This window comes from Corvus moneduloides, chromosome Z, assembly GCF_009650955.1.
Source record: "Corvus moneduloides isolate bCorMon1 chromosome Z, bCorMon1.pri, whole genome shotgun sequence".
Taxonomy (NCBI): Eukaryota; Metazoa; Chordata; class Aves; order Passeriformes; family Corvidae; genus Corvus; species Corvus moneduloides.
In genome coordinates, this window is record NC_045511.1 from 38,323,326 (window position 1) to 38,333,350 (window position 10,025).

The window sequence follows — 10,025 nt, forward strand, 5'->3', positions numbered from 1 at the left end:
ATTGGACAGGTCAAGAAGTGGTGACTAGGCTTGCAGTCAGTTACCCACAAACGGTTGCTCTTCGGATCTCTCTGGGCACAATCACATGGGTGTAGTGAATCACCTACTGATGCTTGTTCTTGTGCATTGGAGGGAAGCAAGCAGGACTTTTGTTTGATCTTGACAATGGGCTTACAGTTGTTCCCCTATCTCTATCTATGACTGATCACACTTGTGTAGACACTGAGCTCCAGAGCGTCTATAAAAGACAAAGGAACTAAATTTCAGTATTTCTGTTCTCTCAAGACATGCTTTCTCTTAGCTATCTTCAGGTCCACAATCAATTTGTCTTTTTAGCTCAAACTATTCTCAACTTGGGGAAGAAGCTGTCAGAGGGTTTTTTTTAACAAGCACCGTGCCTGCCCATATCACTCTGCCAATAATTGCAGATCTGGATGGCTTTCTGAATTTGTGTGCATCAGCAAAAAGTGAAAAGAAAAAATTAGAGGTATTATAGTAGTCGAGATCACAGATTTTGAATGAAGCTGTTTGGCACAGTATTTTAGATTCACATTTGTTAAAAATAGCTGTCAAAGTTTTATGTCCATCTGCTAGCACAATGTTCAATTTATCTTTCTTCTCAGCAAGGTTGCCTGGAAACATGGAAACAGTCTGTGAAATCCTTTTCTGAAAGTGTGGTAACACTTGAGAAATCAATATGGCCACTTTGGTTTTATTCAGAGATTTAGAACCTCTGAGATTAAAAACAAAAACCACAAACAAACAAATAAAACAACTTGTAGTAATCTTAAATACACCTGGTGCAACTAGCAATTTGGAGGTAAGTCTTTGTTCAGCACATAGCGATCTGTTACTTTCACAATTGTAGTGTACACTGGTATCTCTCCTGGTGCAAGTAATAATCACATTCACGGCAGAGTTTATCTTGTAACATGCAAACTTAGAGCTGACTGGCTTCACAGGGAGAAATGAAAGCAAATTATTTGTAGGCACAAACCATGAAATTGCAGCACAAGGTGCAGCAAGACCACAGAAGTATCTGTACCTGGAAGATAAACAGAAGTCTTATGGCCAGAGTAGCTCCTTCAAGTGATGCTGTTGAAGAGACACACACCCAGGCTGGGTGTCAGCTCATACACTGTTTCATATCATGCACGGCTGACAGGGCACATAGGCAAGGACAGGCAGCAACAGAGAGATAGCTGGGATCAGTTATATTACCTGGTCAAGGGGAAAGATGATCATGCATGGTTTTTCAGAAACAGTTCCAAACTGCGAGTCTCTCATTTGACTGTGCTGAACTCTGTGCTGATGGATAATGGCCTTTAGGGAACATGTACAGAACATAAGCATCAATCACTGCTTTTTGAAACAAACAGCTAGGTTGTAGGATTTTTTCTACAGCCAAAGATTTACCAAAGATTTAAATTTCTTTATTGGATTATAAAGAAGTTAAAGAACCCAATACACCCTTAATTATATGAATAAACATAATCACACAGGTTATCCCCCTGAAGTTCTTGGGACACACGTATGGGTTTAAATGTACTGCTTGATCAGGCTCCACAAGTTTTTGTCAGCTGCATCTTGACAGAGGTGATCCTGCTCCACACCACCCCCCACTCCATGCAGTTGTGCTCTTCTATTTTCCACATTTCTCAGCATCTTGCCTTTGCAGACACCAGACAAGCACAAAAAATGCTGAATGATGAATATGCTGCATATTAAACTATGAATGCAACAAGCACAGGTGGATGGAAAACGTTTCAGTGGGGTCAGTTGCACCATTGTCCAGTCAAGACTTCAGGCAGATGCAGGCAGAGCAAAAAAGAGTAGGAGTAGGAGAAGACAGTGCCTGCTGAAAGAGCAGGCTGAGCAGTTTATATTGAATAATTAATATGCTGTGCTTCACTATTCTCATTCTTCACAGATTGTCTGTCAGCAGGGTCATTATTTTCCTTTTACTTTTCTGAGAGGAAAAAAGATCCAGCTTGATTTCTGTCAGTGATGTTGTTTGCCATCAGTGGGGACAGAGGGAGCACTCAGTATGCAGACTGATCCGTTGCACTGGTTGCTTTTGGCCATACAAACATGACTATTTTCTGTCTCCTTGCACAGAGAGTTTTGACATTCTTCAAAACCTTGTCCTGCTACAACTAAACTTACTCCAGGATTCCCTTTAACTTGATATGAAACATCCTGCAGTCATATTCTCGAGTCAGTGCAACACAGGTACTCACACTGAAAATAAAAACAAAGCCTCAGAGAGGAGTTCATACTCCACATACATTTTCCTGCCCAGAAGGTTACTTACACATGGAGGACAGGACAATAAAATGCATAGGTCGATTCCTGTTCTTATTTATATCTGAGAAGGAGAAGTGTAATTCATTTGTAGCCTAAAGTTGTTGCACATTTATATATTTTACAGCTAAATTTGACACAAGGCAAGAGGGCCAAGAGCCAATATCAAGCAACCTTTTGAGTTTTGTGGCCTTCAGCTACAGCTATGATGACTCAAATAATATAGCATGCAATTTCAATAACCCTACAGGGATGCTGTTCATGAGTAAATGCAAATTATGGTGAACTTATGCATCCCTGGAGATTTACTCAAAGAGAACACAGAGATGATTGCCTTTGGGATGAATGAAAGCTGCAGTACTCACTGTGCTATACCCACATTAGCTTCTGTGAGCAAGACATGAAGAATAATGGCAACAGAAAGAAGAGAATTGTTCTCAGGAGGGTTCCAAAAGAGCTGCTCCACGGGTGAACGCTTGTCAGAGAAGCTGGGGTATCTCCAGGGCAACTTGTTTCTATGACGCTCCTGCCACAAGCATAAGGTATTGACCCGTACAACCCTATAGATGTAGGCCTTGGATTTCAGCAGTCTTTCAATATAGTCTCTGTCTGCACATGGCTGTAGCACTGTTTTCAAGAGCAGTTAATTCATGGAGAAAACTCAGCAGCTCTAATATGAACACCAGCATATGCACTCAGGTTGATGTAGCCTCTTCTCCACTGATGCAGATATTCGTATGCTAAGGTGCTCAGGGATATAGGGGAAATTTTAAGCATAGGCAGAACAAGAAACAGTCATCAGGAAATAATTATAAAGTAAAAAACCCACACGGATTAGAATGTGGGGGTTTTTCAGGCAAAATAACCGTAAGTGGTATTTCACTCACAATTTACCAATGTGAGGATCATTCTGAACCTCCTTCTTAATAAAGTATAATATAAATACCAGTACTTCAGGAAGCTGGGGGTTGTGTCTGTGAATTACAGTCCCATTCACCTGAGTTCCACCTCACCCCCAATCACCTACCACCTCTAATTACCACTATTTGTAGTCTGCTTTGTTGCTCAAGGCTGGTGGGAGGGTATGCTGTAGTGTTACTCCCCGAAAGCTCCATTCACCTCACCAGAGTGTTATTACGCTTGAAAACAGAGCAGTGCTAATTAATTTGAGACAGAAACAAGTGAAGTGGCTACAAAGTAAAACAGTGTCTTTTCTGCCCTGCCTTGTCTTTGTTGTGATCCACAAGATGGTCACCCACAAAAGAGGCCTTTCAAAGGGGCACTCTTAACTGCTCAAGCAGAAGGCTTTATTCAGAGGGATCTTTAATTAGAGGCTGTAAAGAAATGGTGGTGTGGCAAGTAGCATAGAATACACTTGGCGTTATAATACTGAAAGCAAAGTAGGAACTTGAACAGTATGGCAAGATAACAGAGGAGGGGTATGGGTTGGAAATTGCAGATGAGTTTGCAAGATGACTTGCTTGAGCCATTCACTGAAATCGATCTTCATACAGCCTGCTTGAGATTTCTAGCCCAGGCATTTCACGTTGTATGCTAACAGGAAATTGTTTTCTGGTCTGCCTTGCCACTTGCAGGTATTTGTTATGCACCACACATGCTTTATGAATGGCTAAGAGTGGCTGAACTTTAATAGCAATGGTAGGTTCAGTAAGTCTGTAACTGCGACAATGTCTAAGACCTTACCATAATTGTTCACGTTTGGTTGGTCACATGGCTTCTGCATGCACATACGTTGTACAGACTGAATGGTCTGAAACTCCCTGGGGAGACAAGGTGGGTTTCACTGACTTACTAGTCCTCCTTCCTTAGATACCTAAGAACAACTAGACATTGCATTTAGAGTAATTACAGTTGGCCCGGTTAATGAAAAATTTCTTGTCTACATGAGGAAGCCCAATATGAAAATCCGTTTATTTCAGGAGTTTCTTCTCTCAGGGAGAGGTCTTCTCCCTCATTGTGCTTCACATTCCTCTCCAAATCTCAACTGAACGTATTGTTGTATTACAACAAATCTGCAGAAACAAAAATTATTCCGTTTTGAGTTGTCCATTTCATGGAAGGAAGAGGGAAATAGCCTCTTACTACATTTGTAGAAGTTTCTTGTGTCTTGATCCTGAACAGTATTAATCTTGTTCTGATACTGAATAGGAAGGAGTTCAGAGGAGATCCAAAAAAGAACCTGAAGACTGATTTACACAGAGAAATCCAGAAAGCTGGTACGTCCCCGTGGCTCCCCCCCCTTCTTCCCGTCTTATTAGGAAACTGCAAAACCTGGAGGGAACGCCAAAGATGACATCAGCACATGGAGAGCGTGCTGCCCTCCTCAGGCAAGCTGCCGTGAGGAGCTCACTGCTGCCTTCAGACCAGATACTAACGCAGGACGGGCGCCACTACAAGAAATAACACTATTTAATTTTAACAACCAAGACAGAACTCAGACACCAAAAGCCGGCCATCGGAGCCGCCAAGCCGGTGACGCGTCCGCTCCGCCTGTGAGGACAAGGCGAGGGCGGCAGCGGCTTCCTCGGCTCTCCTCACAGGCCTTAAAATGGCGGCGGGCGAGCTGCGAAGGGGGAGGGAGGAGTGCCGGCGTGGGCGCCCGCAGACCGTCCTGACAGGAGCTTAGGCTGCGCTGCCGTGCGGTGGGAGCTGAGGGAGTGGTGTGTAGCTACCAAGCACCTGCCCCAGGCGAAGGGCGGCGGAGGGCGAAGGGGGAAGAGGGGGGGACATGCCGCACTTGCAGCCCTCCCTCTTCCCCCTTCGCTCCGCGCCGCCCAGACCAGCGCGTGCCAGAGCCAGCTGGGGAGACTCGTTTGTGTCGGGGAAAGGCTCAGCCGAGAGAATAGTAATTAACAATTTAAACAAAGTACTAGTGGTGGTTTTTTTGGTTGGTTGGTTGGTTTTGATTTTTTTTTTTTTGCTTGTTTGTTTGTTTTTTGCACCTGTTTCCCTCACACTTACAGACAGAAACTAATATGCTGAGTATGATCTAATGGTACAATGGCTTCTCCTTCCTGTCATTTTTGCCTGTGATCTTGGGAGCCCAAGAGATAATCAGTCCTTAAATGATACATGAGTAGACCCTGCACTTGATAGACACCCAGAATTTAGACGCGCTCAAGAATTATTTCTGCACTGGTTTCTCAAGGTGCTCGAGCCCGTTTGATGACCAGTGACAGGACCTGAGGGAATGGCCTGAAGCTGTGTCAGGGAGGTTTAGGTTGGATATTAGGAAAGAATTTTTCACCCAGAGGGTGGTTGGGCACTGGAACAGGCTCCCCAGGTCACAGCGCTGAGGCTGACAGAGTTCAAGAAGTGTTTGAACAATGCCCTCGGGCACATGGTGTGACTCCTGGGGCTGGTGCTGTGCAGGGTCAGGGGTTAAAATTGATGATGCTTGTGGGTCCTTTCCAACTCAGCATATTCTATAATTCTGTGAACTCAGGTTGTGCATGGCACAGGTGGTAAGATTTGTTCAGAAAAGTACAACCTTGTAACAACTGTAGCCACCCCTTCTGTTTTTGGTGCGAAGTGCAACCTGAGATGCACAGAGACTGTATCAAGACAGCACACAGCCCTGCATTCATTTGTGGCGGGCTCACTGCTTAAAACTGCTGTAGCTAGAGATGGGGAAGTAGGAAATACTTCTTATATTCCACTGAGCTCCATCAGGTGGGATTACTGGCTGACATCTGTTCAACTCAATCTTGAGTCCAGACAGCTGGCTGTCAGGCTGAAGTGTCCGATGTGGGAGACAGTCAGTCTGCACATAAAATTTTGTAGTTGCTCATGTTCACAGAACCACAGAATAAGCTGGAAGGGACCCCCAGGGATCATTGAATCCAAATGGCCCTGCACAGGACCAGCCCCAAGAGTCACACCATTTGCCTGAGACCACTGAGTGCTGTGACCACTTCCCTGGTGGATTCTGTTACAGTGCCCAACCACCCTTTGGGTGAAGAACCTTTTTATAATGTTCAACCTAAACCTCCCCTGGCACAACTTCAGACCATTCCCTTAGGTCCAGTCACTGTCACCACAGAGATCAGTACCTACCCATCCTCTTCCCCCCACAAGGAAGTTTAAGACTGCAATGAGGTCTGTCCTCAGTCTCCTCCAGGCTGAGTAGACCAAGTGACCTCAGCTGCTCCTCATACAGCTTCCCCTTAAGGCCCTTCATCATCTTTGTTGCCTCCTTTGGATGCTCTGTAATAGTTTAACGTCTTTTTTTATATTGTGGCACCCAGAACTGCCCCCAGCCCTCGAGGTGAGGCTGCCCCAGTGCAGAGCAGAGTGGGACAATCCCCTCCCTTGCCCGGCTGGCGATGCTGTGCCTGATGCACCCCAGGACAGGGTTGGCTCTCCTGGCTGCCAGGGCACTGCTGACTCATGTTCAGCTCGCCAGGACCCCCAGGTCCCTTTCCATGGCACTGCTTGCCAGCATCTTGTTCCCCAGTCTGCCCATACATCCAGGGTTGCCCTGTCCCAGGTGCAGAATCCAGCACTTTCCTCTGTTGAACTTCATATGGTGGGGGATTGCCCAGGTCCTCTAATTTGTTGAGGTCTCTCTGCAGGGCCTCCCTGCTCTCAAAGGAGTCAACAGCTCCTCCCAGTTTTGTATCGTCTGTGAGCTTAGAGTATCCCTTCCACTCCTGTGTCCAAGATGTTGAAGAACACAGGGCCCAAGATGGAGCTCTATGGGTCCCCCACAGTTTCATCCCCCAGTCTCAGCCCTGATTTCTTCCCAGACCTGGAAGCAAAGCTCCTCTTAGCCCATTTTTTTTCAGACCCAGGGAAGATTGGCTTAAGTATTTAAACTTACTGATTTCCTACAGTACTTTCATCAGCCTTTCATGGATTCTGCTGCAGCTACCACTGAGGAGAAGCTATAGGTGTAAATCTAGGATGGGATTCAGAGTCAAGTTCTCGTTTTGGTACAGTGTAAGGCATCTGTTTTGGATGCAGCACATTCAGCCTCTCTCACTGATACTCTAAGAAATTATGTGAAATGAGTAGAAGGCATGCCACGTACATGACCTGAGCAAGCCAGTTCATATTCACAATTACACTGCTGTAAAAGTAAGATAGCTCATTACATTCTAGTGGTGCCAGGTTTATACCACCAAAACACTCAGTGTCTATGTATGCATATAAATGTATTTGCATTTTTCTTTAGCGTGATTGATCTAAGGCTTGGGAACGCAACTTCTGAGTTTACAGAATATTCACTGTTAATCCACAGGGTGGTGCTGTTGGCGTATTCTGGATGTACTGCAGCAGAATACAGATGTTTCTTTAGGCTGTTTAATTTAGCTAAACTTTTGTCCAGGTGGCATTGTAACTAAGGACAGAATTTAAACAAAAATACGTTTCTTTTCCAGGCATTCAGCCTTTCTGAACAATAAGGGTTCTGTTCTAATTGCAATTCCATGTATCCAGATTAGTTTTCATGTTTTCAGCCAGGTTCATGTCATGTTATTGTTGTTTGTAAGTGAAAGTTAGTATTCTTTGACCCAGTGGAGGACTGGAGAGGACTGTCTGTCCTTGTGACATCTTTTGTCTTCAGTGTATGAGGTCGTGTGGCCTAAGGATTTTAGCTGTGGACTCTGCCGTCTGGAAAGGCTTCTGTCAGTGTGAGGTTCTGCATACAGGGGAGCCAAGTGCAAGAGCTAGGGTAACCCCTCTTGCTCACCAAGTGGTGCGTGTGATAGTTACTGGTGTTCTCTACTTCATGACTGTGCAGAAACACAGTACTGGCTCAAATTTCTCTACATTGTGCCATCACGTGCTCTTGTCTAAATTTTGCCATGACAGTTTAACTCTCTGCGAAGAAGAGAGTATCTCGGTTCTGATGCCCATAAACTGAGGCAATTACCAGTGAATCCTTTTTATACCATTCTGTACCACAGTAATAAATTAGTCTTGCTCCTTTAAAATTTACTGCTGTATTGGTTACTGTGGAGAATTAGGCTACCTTTACCTGAATTGCTGACTTACCAGCTGCAAGTACACAAGAATAAAGTTCTTTTTACCTTGTCAGATAAATCCGCCCTCACAGGCCTTTCTGCCCTTTCCCACATTCTCTTTTCTGTGTAGCTGGACTCCTTGACTGTCAGTTTCAAAAGGAGGGAAGTAACTGCTGCTTCACAAAACAGTATGTCTTGATTTTTCTTGGGTGTCACTGCTTAGTCTGCCTTGAATCTCCCCTAATTTCACAATAACTGTGTAAGTCCAGGCTTTTTGTCGTAACTATAAAGTAGGATTTCAGATAGTTTGGGTTTGAGATCTCAGTTGATGTGGCCAATTCTATGAGAATCACTCTGACCTGGTTTTTAATTAGTGCTCTCCCAGCTGGCTTAAAATATTTACAAGATATTTTTGTGAATGTGTTCTGAGGGACACTTGATATATTTTATCATAAAAATTAATTGCTATTCTAGAATGGATAAAAGATTTCTAATGGCTTAAAAAATTATGCCAGTTGAAACAAGAAGACTAGCTCTCCTGAGGACAAAGTTAATCCTTGTCTGAGAAATTTGGAGCAAATTCTGTGCAGAGAGTCTATATTACTTTACAGGAAAAATGCTTATTTTATGTCTGTGTGAAAGACTATTTTGTATTAAGGCTGCGCAGAGAATACTGCAAAACATTGATGAAAAGAGAACACATTGCCAATGGAACACTTGATTAATATGCACCATGAGTCTGGTGATTTCTTATCTCTGCATCAGCATATACAAGGTCTAATTTCATAAAAGCCGACTGTCATTTTTTCTTTGCTTAATCTTATTTTAAGGTATACTCCAGTATCTAACTTTTAACTGTTTTACTTACATATTTTAAATTGTGTATCACAAATTTCATTAAAATACACAAACTTTGCCAGTGGCAGTTTGTGAAAAAGCTTTATTTGAAAGAATAGTTTCTTCAGCTACATCATACTTCCAATATGACCGCCACTGTTCTTTGAGATGCTGTTCTCAGTTGCTGGAAAGTTCACACCTTTAGGAGGAGAAATGTTCTGTGTTATGTATCTCTTTGGGGCTGATATGTATCTAAAGTTTAAGCTCAAGTAGTTCTGCCTTTTCTGGGAATATGTACAGGGGAATAAACATTCTTTGTTGTTATTGAGAAGACCTGCATACTTTGTAGAAAAAGTTCTTGCTGTGGCAGGGAGATTGCTCTTTTGCCAGATGGTGCTTTCTCTAGCCTCCATCTGGTCAGGTTGTACCTTTTTAAAAACTTGATTTGTGCTTGCTCAATAAAATCTTTTTTGGAGCCCTGAGCTAAATTTTGCCTGGAGATCTCAGTTTGCACGGAAGGTTCTGTATTCGCTGTCACACCTTTCCGGCTGCCCTGTATACCAGTGTGAGGCTCACAGATCAGCAAGAGCATACTTCCACGATGAGCATTTTTCAGTACTTGCCCTCACTGAGTATGTAGAGGGCCTCTTCCAGATTAGAAGCTAGAACAGATAGTTGGGATAGCTCTCACTACTGTCAGGGCAAAGCAGCATAAGGAGCTTGTTGAAAAATCATTCCCCCAGGTAGAAAATTCTTTCTGCCAGAATTTGAAAGTTGAATGTGGGATTTCCAATCTATTCTTTCCTCCATGACCAGAAAAGGACTTTGAAATACACTGGCAAAATATGTTTCATATTTTCCTGCATTGGCTTATCTAGTTAAGGGTCAACAATTTAC